Below are 19,870 nucleotides of genomic sequence, written 5' to 3'. Positions count from 1 at the left end.
AAATGCAAGAAAGCAAAATGGCTGTCTGGGGAGGCCTTACAAATAGCTATGAAAAGAAGAGAAGTGAAAAGCAAAGGAGAAAAGGAAAGATATAAGTACCTGAATGCAGAGTTCCAACGAATAGTAAGGAGAGATAAGAAATCCTTCCTCAGTGATCAATGCAAAAAATAGAGGAAAAGAACAGAATGGGAAAGACTAGAGATCTCTTCAAGAAAATTAGAGATACCAAGGGAACATTTCATGCAAAGATGGGCTCCATAAAGGACAGAAATGGTATGGACCTAACAGAAGCAGAAGATATTAAGAAGAGGTGGCAAGAATACACAGAAGAACTGTACAGAAAAGATCTTCACGACCCAGATAATCACGATGGTGTGATCACTCACCTAGAGCCAGACATGCTGGAATGTGAAGTCAAGTGGGCCTTAGAAAGCACCACTATGAACAAAGCTAGTGGAGGTGATGGAATTCCAGTTGAGCTATTTCAAATCCTAAAAGATGATGATGTGTAAGTGCTGCACTCAATATGTGAGCAAATTTGGAAAACTCAGCAGTGGCCACAGGACTAGAAAAGGTCAGTTTTCATTCCAATCCCAAAGAAAGGCAATGCCAAAGAACGCTCAAACTACCGCACAACTGCCCTCATCTTCATCCAAGCTATCACCAATACCTGTTCATTCTATTCCTAAAGTAAATATTCATGCTTTCATTTGACCTCATTCATTTCTTTCCATTTCCACTGCTCCCATCCCACTCTATTCCTGTCTATTTCTTCCCTAGAGTCTTCTATCTGGTCCCACCTGTTCCTCTCCAATTCATTTTCTATATTATTGAGAAAAACAACTTTCCCAAATGTAAATCAGACCCACTCCTGCTTAAAATCTCTTCGATACTTTCCTTGGAAAGAAATCTCAACTCCTTGCATAAATTATCCCAGCTCCTTACCAGAGTCTCTAATAAAACCTTGATAAACAGAGCTCCAGCCTGACCAGAGTCCAGTCAAGGCCTTTCATCTATTTACCGACATATGAAACCCTGCTTCCAGGTCTTTCTGCTGATTCCTCCACAGCTCTTGGCAAATCAGTTAATTACTCCGGGCATTTATTTGTTCATTCACTTACTATCTCCTCTACTGGTAAATACATCTTTGAATTTAGCTCATGCAGGGCCAATAATAAGTGTTGAATGAGGGAATATTTTTCAAAGTATAGTTCTAAGCTAAATGTTATAACAAAATGCTTTTTCCAGATAGAGCAATTTTCAAAAGGTAACTCCCCTGAAAAATAAAATTTGAAGGTATTTTTAATATTATTTACCTAAAACTTAATTATTAATACCCCATTTTATAACTACAGTAATAATAGCCTAAATACACAATTACTATGCTTTTCACAATACATTAAATACTTTTTGCAAACTAGCTAACTTAATCCTCACAACAACCCTGTGAAATGGGTACTACTATCTTCATTTTACGAAGGCGCAGAGAGATTATATAATTGCCCAAAGAAAGATTATGTAAAAGCCAAAGGAAGTAACTGTTAGTAAACAGCAAAGCTAGGGTTGTAGAATTTGAATTTAAGGAGTTCAGCTCTAAAGTCTATCCCTTAAACAAAGAAATAAGCTGAAGAAACAAACCAATGAATTTCTGACATGTTTCACATGGCTGTAGATGTGAGTCAGTTTAGATATTTGAGAGCATCAAACTGAAAAACTTTTTGACAGAAGAGACAAGAAAACATTTAACAAGATTACAAACAACCTTCAGTTAGCAATGGAAATGCATCTGATTTAATTGGAAAAAGCTTTAGAGATCATGTAGTGTAGGGGTCCTGGGTGCTCTATTTCACAGCCTATCTGGGGAGGGGTGGCAGAACAGGGGGAGCAGCATGATGGAAGTGATTGTGAAATGGGTGGTGCTCTGGCTGTGATGGTAACAGTAAGGGTGCTCCTGACATTTCATATCCCAGAGTCAAGGACACTGAACACGTTGCAATGCATTGGAACAACAGTTCAAAAACGAAAATGGTCTTCCCCCAAAGGCCAGTGGTGCCCCAGCTGAGAAATGCCGACCTAATCTGAACATTCTGGAAAGGACATCTGTTGGTTTTGTCTGTTTACCATTCCTCCTCCATTTTTAGTTATACCATCTTACTCTTCCTTTAGGAAAGTATCTCTCTTACATTCCCCAAGTCTTGGCAGATCCTTCAATCATTTTATGGTACCTATGCCATTATAGTGGCATTATAGTGGCATAGGTACCATTCTCTCACTCATCATCAGAGTGAGACGATGATTCAAATTTAACAAAGTAGACTCTGCTGGGAATCTGAACCTTCAGTAGATTGTGATAAGGGTGGAATTAAGTCATCCAAAGAGTCTCTTGATCTAGATCTCTATGCATGTCCTTAACAAACTATGAGTTTTCAGCCTTCTCTTTGATTCTTCCAGTTACCCAGGAGCCTTCCAATAATAATAGTTTTGCTTAAATTAACCACTGTTTTCTGGTTTCTGTGATTTTTAACACAAGAACACAAACTGATATCTCTGATGTTATACAATATTTGATACAAACTGATACCAGATAGTGGGCTGCAGACACACCTTTGCAGAAAGGAGGAGAATTTAGAACTGCTCCTAGGCCAAGTCAGGTAAAACGGCAGTGAAATTCCTGTTCCTATTATGGAATTGGAATCCAGAAGTCCATGGAAGAAGGTAATACAGATCAATGAGGCATCACCTTCACAAAAGGGCCCTGAATCATTAAGATATTCTAGTAGGAATGGCTAAGTGAAATCACTGGACTATCAAAACAGTCAAGCAGCTGATGATTTGCAGAGAACCCCACTTCCCAGATGAGGGGCCAATGGGTCTTAGTCAGTGATCTTTCGTTGTCATAAACATAATCAAGTGGTTACTCCAACTCAAGGTGCACTTTTAGATGTGAGTCCTGACTGGGGCAAATTAATAACCTTGGCACCTAGAATTCAGTTATGAAACTGGTTATCTCCATTTCTCCATGGGGATAAACTTAGGATATGAGAAAACAGTTGCCTTTTACATGCCTCAGAGATTATCAACTCCAGATACAGCACATTATACTGGTCTACCACAGTGAAGATACCAGGCTGACAGAACCTGGAAACTACAAAGATACAGGTGCTTTGTCTATATTCCATATGGTGGGACACAAATTACATGAACATACAGGGTCTGCCACTTCAGAAGTTTCTTATAATCTAATGATCTGTGTCAGATGAGAATGTGTCCTTTAAAACTGAGATACACAAGAATCTAGTACCAAAGGTTGCCTCCATTGTGGAGACCGAGGTAGTTGCATGGTAAGTGCAGGAAAGGAAATCTCCTTTTCTGTAATTTTACTTTTTTGCACTTTTTCAATTTAATGTCATGTGTACTAGTTACTGACTCAAAATAATAAACAAACAAAAATAAGGTGAATGATAACTGCTGTACCTACCTTCTACCCACTAAGAGGCAAAATGCTTGCCTGATACCTCTGGGATTCTGAAGGTAACATGTACTACATGGGTTTCAGACCATTCATTGGCTTATCCATTTGCCGGAAAAAGAGAAAATATGGGTAGGGCCCAGAGCAACAATCACTGCACAGCTTATCTGTCCATACTGAAGTGTTCTGCCACTCAGCTATCACCCCGCTCTGGTCATCTATGACACCCTATGCTCTTCAAAGCCTGTGTGGAAGATCTGGATTCTGGAAAAAGCTTATAACAGCCCTCAGTGACTGGACTGATCTCCAAGCCACAAAGCTGGGTGTACCCAGCAGCACTCTATCATCATGTGCAAATTACGCCTGCTTGGTCAAAATGCATGAATGAGGTTTCTGGATCCTATCTGTATACATCTTGCTTTCTATGTCATATAACTTTAAAAAATTCCCTTCTCTTTTATTTCCCCTTCTACTACTGCATATAGAAAGTATATTATTAGTGGACAGATTTGCTAAAAATCTATAATTTACGGAAAATAACAACGATGGGAAAAGGAACTGACATTATCCAGAACTCCTGGACTTGAAGTTAAATGCACTAACCAGGCATTACTTTGAATTATCTCCCTTTTTGGAAGGAAGAGAGAGCTAAATTATGTTAGTGGAAAGTGTTTTAAAAATCCTGTGTATGGAAAGCAATAGGTTTGAATGTCCTGAGTAACCAACATGAGACAGTGTATATATCTGTTGTTTTTGCCCCCCCAATACCCTATCTTGTTCTTTTAATGTATAGTCAGCCCTCCTTATCTGCAGGTTCTGCATCTATATGGATAGAAAAAAATTTTAATTCCAGAAGTTTCCAAAAAACAAAACTTGAATTTACCATGCACCCACTACTATATACATAACTTTTATCTTATATTTATGACTATTTGTATAGCATTTACATTGTATTGTAAGTAATCTAGAAATGATTTAAAGTATGTGGAAGAATGTGTATAGGTTATATGCAAGTATTATGCCACTTTATACCAGGGAATTGAGCATTTGTGGATTTTGGCATCTGTGAAGATCCTGGAATAAACACCTCGCAGATATAGAGGGACAACTGCGCATGCACCTCACATTTGCTCTGAAGAACTTCCCTTCCCTCCTGCGTAGTTTTAATGAGACTGAGGTTTGCCACCTCAGAACTGGAAGAGTTACATGGTTCTAACAGATACAACTAACAACTAGGAAATATACCATACAGATAAAACAAGTTTATGTACTTTTTATCTGACATAAACCATAAACTTTCACCCAATAAGGAGAGTAATTTATAATGATCTCACTTAAAACACAAATTATGGGGCACAAGTGAAATTCTGTTTATGATGTTTATTCTTCTCTATTTTTTGGTAACTGTTCAATGAGTATGTTTTAGTATACAAAAAAAAAAAAAAAAAAAACAGTAGAGAAAACAGCCAAATGTACTCTATGTACCCTTTAAGCAGTTCAAACAATTATTGAGATTTTCCATTTTTAAAGCAAAGCACAGATACCATATCACTTTACTCAAAATACCTTTATTTATATCTTTCTTTGAAAGACTTAAAAAAAAAGAAACTTAATTGCATTTCTTTCGTATCCAATAAAGCCACCAATAATATCAAACAGCCCCTCTATGTTCAGATTTCTTAAAAACTTCCCTTTATATTTGGACTGTTTATATTACAATCCAAACAACATCAACAGATTGCATGCAGTCAATACTGATATCTTTCCTTTAAGCTGTAACAAAACAATGTAAATCTCTAACCTGTAACAAGTACCCCACTTTTATTTGTTTCAACCTTTTCATTTAACCCCTGGAGAAACCAACACATATGACCTAGAGAATTTCTCATACTTGTACATTTAGCATTCCTGTGGTATTGTGTGATGAGTTTTGTTCTCTTCTTTACTGCTTATAAACTGATAGCTAGATCTAGAGGGTTCATTAGATTCAGAGTCGGTTCCTTCGCAAGAATGTTTCACTAGTGGATTTGTGTACTTTGAATGAATTGAGAAGGTATACATAATATTTGGTAGTCTCACATATCATAATGTTGTAACTGATGAGTGGTTTCAGGTATTCTCAGCCAAATCTATCCATTATAAAGCTCACCACCCCTTTTTCCCTAATGGCTTTAGAATCCACTGATGACATTTTAGGTCCATCAGAGGATGATCAATACTGATTTTTCTAGTTTTATCCATTCTCCTGTGTTTATATTTCTTGATGTTTAGAAGCTTTATATTTTTAGGTAGTCAGATTAACAAAATTTTCCTTGAAACTCCAATGTATGTCTCCACAGTCCTGTGAAACTGACAAAAGTACCGCTAACTTTTCTCACTTTTAGTAGCGGAGGCCCTCTTCTAGGTTCTAGCTTCTCAAGGAATGGCAATGCCCTGAGGCTGAAAACTGCAGTAAAATGTCCGCTCAGAACTTAGCACTTGGCTTCATCCCAAGATCTTAAACCCTTGAGTTGTGAGTACATTCACAGTTCTCCAATATCTTCCAAATATGTTTTATAAGGCTGGCTGGAGGTAAAATCTATAACACGTTCTCTTGATTAACCAAGATAGGTGAGGCAGACAAAAGTAATGTAAACATACTTAGTTAAAATTGTACCCAATTTCAGTTCTATTTCAGACTACAGAGTTAAGACCAACCTTCCTGCTGAAAGTTATTCTATAAGGCTATGTGAAACATAAAAACATAATTCAAAAATCATCAAAGTAACAGCAAGAGAGTGTGGAATTTTCAGAGAAAGATCTTGGCACATAAGGTTGCACAGGCCAAAGGAGACTTTTCCGATCTGGCAGAGGTGGTTAAATGGCAAAGCAGCTCTTTTGACAACTTTACTAGCGAGTGAAAGTAGCAGGCCAGGCCTGTCAAAGTGAGGGCCTGGTAAACCACCTCACACTGAAGACTGCACCCACAGAGATGCACCTGAGACCATGGGTAGCCCAGAAGTGAACTCGTCAACATATAGGCTATAGCCTAGCTATGAAACCAAAACTTAATTAAAGTGGTCCCAGGTTACTAGTGCTGCTAGGCACCTGGAAGATGTAAACAACTCCCGTTCTGAAAAAAAGTAATATCATCATAGTTTTCTAATTATTTCTAAAGTTAATTTCTCAAATCCAACAAAAATTGCATAATTAAAGACAAACACACAGGAAGGAAAAAAACATAAACAAAAGCCCCAAAACAATGAACACACACAAACAAAAAATGAAACAGAGAGGGACTCAAGATAGTTCAAAAACTAGACAAAAATGGAGAAACAGACTCAGAGAATAGACTTACGGACATGGGGAGAGTGGAGGAGAGGATGAGATGTATGGAGAAAGTAACATGGAAACTTACATTACCATATGTGAAATAGATAGCCAATGGGAATTTGCTGTATGTCTCAGGAAACTCAAACAGGGGCTCTGTATCAACCTAGAGGGATGGGATGGAGAGGGAGATGGGAGGGAGGTTCCAAAGGGAAGGGATATATGTATATCTATGGCTGATTCATGTTGAGGTTTGACAGAAAGCAACAAAATTCTGTAAAACAATTATCCAGTAATAAAAAAATTTAAAAAAATATAAAGTAACTAAGAGGGTCCCTTGTGAAGATAAAAGTAAAAATTTCATCAAGAAACTAAAAATTATAAAAAACGACTGTAGATGAAAAAACAATACAGTAGGAATTCTAGAACTAAAAAAAAAAAAAAAAACAAAACACCTGAAATGAAGAAGTCAACAAATGGGTCTGACAGTTAATTTGAGCCAGCTGCAAAGGGATCTGATGGACTTGGAAGGTATATTAGAAGAAACTCTCCAGAATTCAACATGGAAAGTAAAAACAATGGGAAATTACAGAAGAATGGATAAGATACATAGAAATACAGTAAGAAAAGGCTAGAAAACATATATTCAATGCAACGAAAGGAAGAAAGGACCAACTGAGAATACTACATCCAGCGAAAATATTCTTCAGGAATAAAAAGGTAAAAGAAAGACTTTCAGACACATTGAAAGAATTTCTCACCAGTAAATCTGCTCTAAACGATGCTCTTCAGGCAGATGGAAATGACCCCAGGTGGAAGTCTAGAGATGTTAGAAGAAATGGAAACCATAAAAAATGGTATATAATGGAAAATTTTAAATTAGTACTTATAGTATAAAATAAGAATAGTATCATTAGAGTTATATATCTATATATTAATTTAAATATAATTTAAATTTAAAATTTAAAATATACAAAACAATAGCATGTACTCTAGGAGAAGGACAGACTTCTACAGTTCTAAATTCCTTGCATTATCCAGGAAAATGAGGAAAAAAGTATTAACATTTGACTTTAATAATTCAAAACTGCATATCATAATTTCTATGTTAGCCACTAATGAAAGAATAAAAGGTAGTACATAATTTCCAAGTTATCGGAGGAGAAAAATTTATAGTAAAAAACACTTAATTCCTAAGAGGGCAAGACTGGACAGAAAAGGAATACAAAATAGGCAAAATAAATTAAAAAACACACAATAAGAATGGTTGACTTTAAACTCAAATATATCAGTAATTACATAATACACAAATGGATTAAATTCTATAAGCAAAAGCCAAAGATTATCAGTTTTGAAAAATTTTAAAAAGCTATATGCTGTTATAAAAGACATATCTAACACATAAGGATACTGGGATTATAGAGAGGTTAAAAGAAGAATAGGGGAAAATACCAAGCTAACATAACCAAAATAATCAAACAGTTTCTATTTAAACACACTTTGGGGGCAAAAAGCTTACTAGAGGTAAAAAGGATCACTTCATAATGACAAAATGCTTAATTAACCAGCAATATGTGAGAGTTCTACATCTGCATGCACCTAATAACATGGAAATGTAAAACAAAATGTAAAGTTTAAAATATAACACAGAAATTAACATAACTACAAGGAAAAATAATTAACTGCAGTCACAGCAGGAATTTTTTAAGAAAGATTCATTAACTAGTCTATACTCTATATTATCATTTGAATTAATTTGTCTAGATTGACCCCCAAACCGTAAGAGTTTGTCTTCTACTTCTGATACTCACAAGAGGGATTCAGGCTCTAATGTCGATTGTGATCATGACAGTACCCTCTCGCCCCTCGCGTCCCTCTTTTTCTTCTTCCCTTTATCCTCCTCCTTCTCTTCTCCCCCCTCCACTGTCTCCTGCTTCTCTTTCTTTCCTTTTCTCCTTTCAAATGGTACTTTGGTTCATTTAGTTACCAAATCAGAATGAATAGCATAGATTTGCCTGTTACCTGTATGAGTTTAATCAGCATCAATGAAAAACATTTCTAAATGTTCTTTCAAAGAAAACTCTAGAGAGACTATCCTCAAGCTCAGCGTCCCCAGCAATACCTCAACCACACAGTCTAACCTTTATTTTTTCCATTTTTGACCAATGCAATTTCAGAGACTCATAGCAGGAAACTTCCACAAACCTCAGAGTATAACTATGGAATAATCAGACAACAATCTACAAAGTACACATCTTCCCTCAAAGCACCCTATGAACTTAAGCGTTTATGTACACTACCAGAATGCTCAGGAAGTAAACAACCCATATGCCGATCAAGAGTAGAATAAACAAAATATTCATACAAGAGAATACTATGGAGCAATGAAAATATAGAAACTACTACTATCTGCCTGCAACGCAGGAGACCTGGGTTTGATCCCTGGGTTGGGACGATCCCCTGGAGAAGGAAATGGCAACCCACTCCAGTATTCTTGCCTGGAGAATCCCATGGAGAGAGGAGCCTGGCGAGCTACAGTCCACGGGGTCAGACACGACTGAGCAACTTCACACACACACACACACACACACACTATAGGATAGATGATCTGACAATCATAAGGTTGAGAAAAATAAGCTATCCATAAGATATGATTCATTTATATAATGTCCAAAAACAGGTAAAACTAAACTGCAGTGATTACCCTAAAAAAGCCATGAAATCTGCTACCTTTAGAGGAAACAAAGTAGTCCTTTTGGGAGGATACATGTGAATGGTTTCTGCGATGCTGGCAATAGTCTACCTATTGACCTAGACGAAAGTAACATAGGTATTAATGTTTTACTAATTTATTAAAGTATAAATTATGCTTATATACTTTTCTGTATTACCTTCCACAATAACAGAAAAAAAAATTTTTTAACTTCCAGCTACATATTTACCATACAGACATAGCCCCAAAGGTAAGGAAAAAAGGAAAATGTACAACTCATAAATGCTGCTGCTGCTGCTGCTAAGTCACTTCAGTTGTGTCTGACTCTGTGTGGCCCCACAGACGGCAGCCCACCAGGCTCCCCTGCCCCTGGGATTCTCCAGGCAACAATACTGGAGTGAGTTGCCATTTCCTTCTCCAATGCATGAAAGTGAAAAGTGAAAGTGAAGTCGCTCAGTTGTGTCCAACTCTTAGTGACCTCATGGACTGCAGCCATCAAGACATAATTTAACCTAATGAGCACAATAAAAGGTTTTAAATTGTTGAATAGTCTGCATTTTCTATTTTCAGCTAAGTTCTCTAGAAAACTTAAAAACCACCAGAATTGGCCAGGGATATATTTCCAGTGCTTGCTTTGTCTTCCTCACTCCTGTCCTCATATAATGTCTCCGTCTTCCCAGTCTTGGCTCTGAAGAAGACAAAATCCAAGGCTTCTCCTTCCATCTCCAGTCCCTTAGCTACATTATATGGCTACTGCTTTCCCCTGTAAGGGCTACTGCCACAAGAAGGAAAAGACATCTAATCTACCACACAGAAGAGGATAACTGGGGAGAGCATGAGGTGATCTGTTATGCAGGGTTAATGCATCTCAAAAAGAAAGAAATGCCTTGTAAAATAGGGATGGTTCTTCAGATTCATGGACATTTCAAATTTTTTCACAAATGCACTTTTTTTTTCCTTAAAATCCCAGTTAATCTACACACTGTTCATGGGGTTCTCAAGACAAAAACACTGAAGTGGTTTGCCATTCCCTTCTCCAGTGGACCATGTTTTGTCAGAACTCTCCACCATGACCCGTTCCTCTTGGGTTGCCCTACACGGCATGGCTCATAGTTTCACTGAGTTAGACAAGGCTGTGGTCCATGTGATCAGTTTGGTTAATTTTCTGTGATTGTGGTTTTCATTCTGTCTGCCTTCTGATGAATAAGGATAGGAGACTTATGGAAGCTTTCTGATGGAAGAGGGGGAAACTGGGTCTTGTTCTGATGGGCGAGGCCATTCTCAGTTCAGTTACTCATTAATGTCCGACTCTTTGAGACCCCATGGACTTGCAGCACGCCAGGCTTCCCTGTCCATCACCAACTCAGGGAGCTTGCTCAAACTCAGGTCATCGAGTCAGTGATGCCATCCAACCATCTCATCCTCTGTCGTCCCCTACTCCTGCCTTCAATCGTTGCCAGTATCAGGGTCTTTTCAAATGAGTCAGTTCTTCGCATCAGGTGGTCAAAGTATTGGAGTTTCAGCTTCAACATCAGTCCTTCCAATGAATATTCAGGACTGATTTTCTTTAGGATTGACTGGCTTGATATCCTTGCAGTCCAAGGGACTCTCAAGAGTCTTCTCCAACACCACAGTTCAAAAGCATCAATTCTTCAGCACTCAGCTTTCTTTATAGTCCAACTCTCACAGCCATACATGACTACTGGAAAAACCATAGCTTTGACTAGACAGACCTTTGATAACAAAGGAATGTCTCTGCTTTTTAACATGCTATGTAGGTTGGTCACAGATTTGCTTCCAAGGAACAAGGGTCTTGTTAATTTCATAGCTGCAGTCACCATCTGCAGTGATTTTGGAGCCCAAAAAAATAAAGTCTCTGACTGATTTCATTGTTTCTCCATCTATTTGCCATGAAGTGATGGAACAGGATGCCATGATCTTAGTTTTCTGAATGTTGAGCTTTAAGCCAGCTTTTTCACTCTCTACTTTCACTTTCATCAAGAGGTTCTTTAGTTCTTCTTCACTTTCTGCCATAAGGGTGGTATCATCTGCATATCTGAGGTTACTGATATTTCTCCTGGCAATCTTGATTCCAGCTTGTGCTTCATCTAGCCCAACGTTTCTCATGATGTACTCTGCATATAAAGTAAATAAGCAGGGTGACAATATACAGCCTTAATGTAGTCCTTTCCCGATTTGGAACCATTCTGATGTTCCATGTTCAGTTCTGTTGTTTCTTGACTTACATAAAGATTTCTCAGGAGGCAGGTCAGGTGGTCCGGTAATCCCATCTCTTGCAGAATTTTCCAGATTGTTGTGATCCACACAGTCAAAGGCTTTGGCATAGTCAATAAAGCAGAAGTAGATGTTTTTCTGGTATTCTCTTGCTTTTTCTATGATCCAGTGGATGCTGGCAAGTTGATCTCTGGTTCCTCTGCCTTTTCTAAATTCAGCTTGAATATCTGGAAGTACTGTTCATGTACTGTTGAAGCCTGGCTTGGAGAATTTTGAGCATTACTTTACTAGCATGTAAGATGAGTGCAATTGTGTGGTAGTTTGAATGTTCTTTGGCATTGTCTTTCTTTGGGATTGGAAAGAAAACTGACCTTTTCCAGTCCTGTGGCCACTGCTGAATTTTCCAAATTTGCTGACATATTGAGCATAGCACTTTAATAGCATCATCTTTTAGGATTTGAAACAGCTCAACTGGAATTCCATCACCTCCACTATCTTTGTAGTGATGTTTCCTAAGGCCCACTTGATTTTCCATTCCAAGATGAGTGATCACACCATGGTGATTATCTGGGTCATGAAGATCTTTTTTGCATAGTTTTTCTGTGTATTCTTGCCACCTCTTAATATCTTCTGATTCGGTTAGGTCCATACCATTTCTGCCCTTTATTCTGCCCATCTTTTTATGAAAAGTTCCGTTGGTATCTCTGATTTTCTTAAAGAGATCTATCTCTAGTCTTTCCCTTTCTATTGTTTTCCTCTATTTCTTTGCACTGATCACTGAAGGCGGCTTTCTTATCTCTCCTTGCTATTTTCTGGAACTCTGCATTCAAATGGGTATATCTTTCCTTTTCTCCTTTGCCTTTACCTTCTCTTCTTTTCTCGGCTATTTGTAAGGCCTCCTCAGACAATCATTTTGCCTTTTTGCATTTCTTTTTGAGGGGGGTGGTCTTGATCACTGCCTCCTGTACAATGTCACAAACCTACGTCCACAGTTTTTCAGGCACATTCAGTTCAGTTCAATTCAGTTGCTCAGTCGTGTCCGACTCTTTGCGACCCCATGAATCGCAGCATGCCAGGCCTCCCTGTCCATCACTGTCTCCCAGAGTTCACTCAGACTCATGTCCATCGAGTCCGTGATGCCATCCAGCCATCTCATCCTCGGTCATCCCCTTCTCCTCCTGCCCCCAACCCCTCCCAGCATCAGGGTCTTTCCCAATGAATCAACTCTTCACTTGAGGTGGCCAGAGAACTGGAGTTTCAGCTTCAGCATCATTCCCTCCAAAGAAATCCCAGGATTGATCTCCTTCAGAATGGACTGGTTGGATCTCCTTGCAGTCCAAGGGACTCTCAGGAGTCTTCTCCAACACCACAGTTCAAAAGCATCAATTCTTCGGCACTCAGCCTTCTTCACAGTTCAACTCTCACATCCACACATGACCACTGGAAAAACCATAGCCTTGACTAGACGGACCTTAGTCGGCAAAGTAATGTCCCTGCTTTTGAATATGCTATCTAGGTTGGTCATAACTTTTCTTCCAAGGAGTAAGTATCTTTTAATTTCATGGCTGCAGTCACCATCTGTGGTGATTTTGGAGCCCCCAAAAATAAAGTCTGACACTGTTTCCCCATCTATTTCCCATGAAGTGATGGGACCGGATGCCATGATCTTCATTTTCTAAATGCTGAGCTTTAAGCCAACTTTTTCACTCTCCTCTTTCACTTTCATCAAGAGGCTTTTGAGTTCCTCTTCACTTTCTGCCATAAGGGTGGTATCATCTACATATCTGAAGTTATTGATATTTCTCCCGGCAATCTTGATTCCAGCTTGTGTTTCTTCCAGTCCAGCATTTCTCATGATGTATTCTGCATGTAAGTTAAATAAGCAGGGTGAGAATATACAGCCTTGACACACTCCTTTTCCTATTTGGAACCAGTCTGTTGTTCCATGTCCAGTTCTAACTGTTGCTTCCTGACCTGCATACAGATTTCTCAAGAGGCAGGTCAGGTGGTCTGGTATTCCCATCTCTTTCAGAATTTTCCACAGTTTCTTGTGATCCACACAGTCAAAGGCTTTGGCATAGTCAATAAAGCAGAAATTGATGTTTTTCTGGAACTCTCTAGCTTTTTCCATGATCCAGCAAATGTTGGCAATTAGATCTCTGGTTCCTCTGCCTTTTCTAAAACCAGCTTGAACATCAGGAGGTTCACGGTTCACGTATTGCTGAAGCCTGGCTTGGAGAATTTTGAGCATTACTTTACTAGCATATGAGATGAGTGCAATTGTGCGGTAGTTTGAGCATCCTTTGGTGTTGCCTTTCTTTGGGATTGGAATGAAAACTGACCTTTTCCAGTCCTGTGGCCACTGCTGAGTTTTCTAAATTTGCTGGCATATTGAGTGCAGCACTTTCACAGCATCCTCTAATCCCCTGAATCTATTTGTCACTTCCACTGTATAGCTGAAAGGGATTTGATTTAGGTCATACCTGAATGGTCTAGTGGTTTTCCCACTTTCTTCAATTTAAGTCTGAATTTTGCACTAAGGAGTTCATGATCTGAGCCACAGTCAGCTCCCAGTCTTGTTTTTGCTGACTGTATAGAGGTTCTCCATCTTTGGCTGCAAAGAACATAATCAATCCGATTTCAGTATTGACCATCTGGTGACCTCCATGTGCAGAGTCTTCTAGTGTTATTGGAAGCGGGTGTGTGCTATGACCAGTGTGTTCTTTTGGCAAAACTCTATTAGCTTTTGACCTGCTTCGTTTTGTACTCCAAGGACAAATTTGCCTGTTACTTCAGGTATCTCTTGATTTCCTACTTTTATATTCCAGTCCCCTATAATGAAAAGGACATCTTTTTTGGTTGTTAGTTCTAGAAGGTCTTGTAGGTCTTCAGAGAACCATTCAGCATCTTCAGCATTACCGGTTGGGGCATAGATTTGGAATACTGTGATACTGAATGGTTTGCCTTGGAAACAAACAGAGATCACTCTGTCATTTTCGAGACTGCATCCAAGTACTGCATTTCAGACTCTTGTTGACTTTGATGGCTACTCCATTTCTTCTAAGAGATTCTTGTATTCTCAGTAAATCTTTAATCCAATTTTAGTTGATGGGTGGGAATGTGTTCCCTCCCTGTTGTTTGATCTGAGGCCAAACTATGGTGGAGGTAATGAAGATAATGGTGACCTCCTTCAAAAGGCTTAACACACTGATGCACTCAATGCCCCCAACACTGCAGCAAACCACCACCAACCCATGCCTCTGCCGGAGACTCTTGGACACTCATGGGCAAGTCTGGGTCAGTCTCTTGTTGGGTCGCTGCTCCTTTCTTTATTTTGGGGGCTCCAAAATCACTGCAGATGGTGACTGCAGCCATGAAATTAAAAGACACTTCTTCCTTGGAAGAAAATCTATAACCAAGCTACATGGCATATTAAAAAGCAGAGACGTTACTTTGCCAACAAAGGTCCGTCTAGTCAAAGCTATGGTTTTTCCAATAGTCATGTATGCGTGTGAGAGTTGGACTATAAAGAAAGCTGAGCACCAAAGAATTGATGCTTTTGAATTGATGCTGTGGTGTTGGAGAAGACTCTTGAGAGTCCCTTGGACTGCAAGGAGATCCAACCAGTCCATCTTAAAGGATATCAGTCCTGAATATTCATTGGAAGGACTGATGCTGATGTTGAAACTCCAATACTTGGGCCACCTGATGCAAATAACTGACTCACTGGAAAAGAGCCTGATGCTAGGAATGACTGAAGGTGGTAGGAAAAGGGGATGACAAAGGATCAGATGGTTGGATGGTAACACCAACTCAATGAACGTGAGTTTGAGTAAGCTCCGTGAGTTGTTGATGGACAGGGAAGCCTGGGGTGCTGCAGTCCATGGGATCGCAGAGTCGGACGAGACTGAGCAACTGAACTGAACCGAATATACACACTAATTAGAGAACTGAAAACTACACTTTTGATTGATATCAAATCCTTGATATTGCCCCCAATATAAATCCTTGGCTTTCTTACAATCCTGCTGAGTATATATGCCCTCACATGGATATCTCTGCCTATATTAATTTCATACAGACAACTAATGAAATATTGTTTAGCATATTTTATTTAAGAGCATAAAAGAAAGGTGGGTGTTCAGTGACATTTCCTCAAAACTCAGGATTTTATCAAGCATTTTCCATACACACAAACCCCTCAATACATACTAATATAGCAAAAGCAAAGGGCATAGAAAGTTAGAAGGAAGTCTCCCTTTTCATTTCTTAAATATACAGAATCAAATCACGTTTTCACCTTCTCCAAATACAGAGACTAAAATTAACAGTAACTGTTAGTCTCAGTTTATGTTTCCCAAAGAAAATAAAATCAGCTTCAGAAATTCTCATGTAGATTGAACTAAAGTAACAGTCCTATGAGCAGAGAGACCTGGACATCTGAACAAAAGTGACTAACCTGTGAAAGACTCCCATGTGCTTGTTCATGTCCCTGTTTCCTGCTTACCAGCGGAAAGCAGGAGGTGGGAGGGGAAGGAACAAAGTGGCAAGGGAAACCAACCTTGGGGTCCTTCAAACATCTGAGATACTGAAAAGAGAGACAGTCCAAATGTCTCAGGTTTGGATCAAGGGCATTTGTCCTTTCCCTCTCATTTATAAACTGGTCAAAAGTTACTTTGTTGCTTGCTGAAGCACTTTTTTTATGAACTCAAATCACCATGACACAAAGATACTCTGTAGCCCAACCACTGTCTATAAAGGTTCACACTGAAGGCTGCCAAATTGACAGGGCTCAGACTCAAAGTATAGCAGGTGAGAGAGGTAATACTCTAGAGCTAAAAGTTCCCCATTTGGCTTGGCTCCTTTAGAAAAGCTTCCCATGTAGCTCAGCCAGTAAAGCATCTGCCTGCAATGTGGGAGACCTGGGTTTAATTCCTGGGTCGGGAAGTTCCTCTGGAGAAGGAAATGGCAATCCACTTCAGTATTCTTGCCTGGTGAATCCCGTGGACATAGGAAACTAGCAGCCTACATAGTTCATAGGATTGCAAGAGTTGGACACGACTTAGTGCTATCTTTCTTTGGAAAAAAGGCTATAACCAAAATTTTCATAGAAATGTTTACACAAGATATGAAGAATTCACCAAGCATAATTCATTAGATTGGAAGAAGGAAATAAAAGCATCAAAACACTTAAGCACTGTTGGAAGAAAGGTAACAAAAAATGAAGAAACAAATGGGAGATAGACTGGAGCAAAGTGCGCTAATTCATTACAAATAAAAACATTTCACTTAATTTAGTAATCAAGAAGTGTTAAGAACCTGGCAAGGGACTGCCCTAAATCAGTGGTTCTCAAATTATCTTTCAGAAAGCAAAGTAGGCTCCTAAAGTTGCGTATTAACACCTGAGAATTTATGCAGCCCCAACGTCAAAGAGCCACAGGCAGGGATGCACAGGATGTTGAGTCTACCACAGTGCTAGGACCAGTGACCACTAGTGATGTGAGCAACTTCAGCCTCTTGTTTAACATTATGTGACATTATTTTCCTCTCCTAAGTTACTAAGCTTCAGGGTGAAAAAATACACAATCTATAATCTAACCTGTGATATTCTGGCCCTCAATTAGCATTTCTACTGAGTGACACTTTCACATCTCATATGGCAATTCCATCCAGAGACATTCTAGAGCTTAGGTGGAAAGGAGGTGGAGGAGGGGTGTATTGGGAGTTGATGATTAGCAGATACAAACTGTTACATACAGAATGTATAAACAACAAGATCCTACCATATAGGGCAGGTAACTATATTCAGTATATGGTGATAAAATAATGGAATAGAATATGAAAGAGAATAAATACACATGTATGTGTACGTGTGTGTGCATGTATAACTGAATCATGTTGCTGTATAGCAGAAATTAACACAACCCTGTAAATCAACTATACTTGAATAAAATTGAAAAAAAAATGTTTTTAAGGTCAACACTAATCATTAGGTAAAGGCAAATCAAAACTACCATGAGATATTACTTTATACCCCTTAGGCTGGCTATCATAAAAAAAAAAAAAAAATAGCAAGTGCTGGTGAGAATGTGGAGAAACTGGAACCTCAACTGCTAGTGGAAATGCAAAATAGTATTGCTGTGTAAAAATGATATGGTGGTTCCTTTTAAAAAATTAAACACTGAATTACCATCTGATCCACTTCTATATACATACCCAAAATAATAGAAAGTGAAGACTCAAACAGATAATTTTTTCCTCATACTCATAGCAGCATACGCAATAGCCAAAAGGTACAAACCACCCAAATATTCACCAAAAGATGGATGGGTCAACTAAATATATAAATATATACAGTGAAATATCATTCAATCATAAAAAGGAAGGAGTTTCTGATGCATATATGGATGAACCCTGAATCCACATCATGTTAACATTATGTTAAGAGGAATAAGCCAGACACAAAAGGACAAATACTATATGATTCCATTAATAGGAGATACTTACACAGTAGTCAGACTCTTAGAGACAGAAAGCAGAATGGTGGTTGTCAGGGGCTGAGAGAAATGGAGAAGGCAGGGATTTACTGTTTAATGGGTAAACAGTTTCAGATGGGAAGGTGAAAATATTCTAGAGATGAATGGTGGTGATGGCTGCCCAACAATGTGAATGTAATTCAGGGCTGCCGAATTGTACACTTTTAAAAAATGGCTAAAATGATAAATTTTATGGTTTGTATATTTTACCACAATTTTAAAAAAATAAAAGAACAGACCAGCAGTGACTCCAGTCAAAGCTGAGGTAGGACCTGGAGCACATCCTGCATTCCAGTCATGCCCTTCCACCAAAGCCCCCTCCCTCAGAATAACTCCATCAACACTGCTGGTTGCCCATCCAATAGCCCTAACCCCTCTACTGCTTCTTTGCTAAGAGAATCAGTTTTGTCCAGAAATCTCATAGCTACTGAGTCTTGGGGAAGGCTGGGATCTTCCCAAATACCAGGGGTGAATCTTTTTTTTTTAATTGACGGATAATTGCTTTACAGAACTGTGTTGGTTTCTGCCAAACATCAACATGAATGAGCCATAGATATACATAGGTCCCCTCCCACTTGAACCTCCCTCCCACCTCCCACCCCATCCCACTTCTTCCAGGTTGTTACAGAGCCCCAGTTTGAGTTCCCTGAGTCATACAGCAAATTCTCATTAGCTATCTATTTTACATATGGCAATGTAAGTTTCCATGTTACTCTCTCTACACAGCCCACCCTCTCCTTCCTCCCCAACCCTCCTCCCCCATATCCATAGGTCTGTTCTCTGTCTGTGTCTCCACTGCTGCCCTGAAAATAATTTCATCAGTACCATCTTTCTAGATTCCATATATATGTGTCAGTATATGATATTTGTTTTTCTTTTTTGGACATGCTTGACTCTGTATTATAGGCTCTAGGTTCATCTACCTCATTAGAACTGACAAATGCATTCCTTTATATGATTAAGTAATATTCCACTGTATATATGTACCATAGCTTCTTTATCTATTCATCAGTCAATGGACATCTAGGTTGCTTCCATGTCTTAGTTATTGCAACTAGAGCTGTGATGAACAGTGGGATACATGTGTCTTCTTCAATTTTGATTTCCTCAGGGTATATGCCAAGTAGCAGGATTGCTGGGTCATATGGTGGTTTTATTCCTAATTTTTTAAGGAGTCTCCATACTGTCTTCTGGGCTTCCCTGGTAGCTCAGCTGGCAAAGAAGCTACCTGCAATGCAGGTGACCCCAGTTCAATTCCTAGGTCAGGAAGTTCCCACGAGAAGGGATAGGCTACCCATTCTAATATTCTTGGGTTTCTCTCGTGACCTAGACAGGTAAAGGATATGCCTACAATACAGTAGACCTGGGTTTGATCCCTGAGTTGGGACAATCCCATGGAGGAGGGCAACCCACCCCACTATTCTTGCCTGGAGAATCCCTGGAGAGGAGCCTGGTGGGCTACCGTCCATGGCGTCACAAAGTCAGAAATGACTGAGCAACTAGGCACAGCATACACTGTCTTCCACAGTAGCTGTATCAATTTACATTCCCACCAACAGTGCAAGAGGGTTTCCTTTTCTCTACACCCTCCCCAGCATTTGTTTGTAG

General features: G+C 39.1%; 1 protein-coding gene across 4 annotated transcripts in view; it reads right to left on the bottom strand.

The window, feature by feature from the left end:
* Positions 1-19,870, bottom strand: part of FANCC (FA complementation group C) — a 324,685-nt gene that overhangs the window by 215,632 nt on the left and 89,183 nt on the right. For 2 of the 4 annotated variants that reach the window (XM_042243052.2, XM_060409072.1), the window contains exon 2: positions 7,540-7,598. The exons of the other annotated variants lie outside the window; for them this stretch is intronic. The gene's annotated coding sequence lies outside the window, so the exon portion shown is untranslated. The remainder of the gene's footprint in view (positions 1-7,539; positions 7,599-19,870) is intronic. 4 annotated transcript variants of the gene reach the window in all.

The sequence above is a fragment of the Ovis aries genome, chromosome 2 (assembly GCF_016772045.2).
Source record: "Ovis aries strain OAR_USU_Benz2616 breed Rambouillet chromosome 2, ARS-UI_Ramb_v3.0, whole genome shotgun sequence".
Taxonomy (NCBI): Eukaryota; Metazoa; Chordata; class Mammalia; order Artiodactyla; family Bovidae; genus Ovis; species Ovis aries.
The sequence above is the reverse complement of the archived record's forward strand: the minus strand, read 5'-3'. Positions and strand labels throughout refer to the sequence as shown.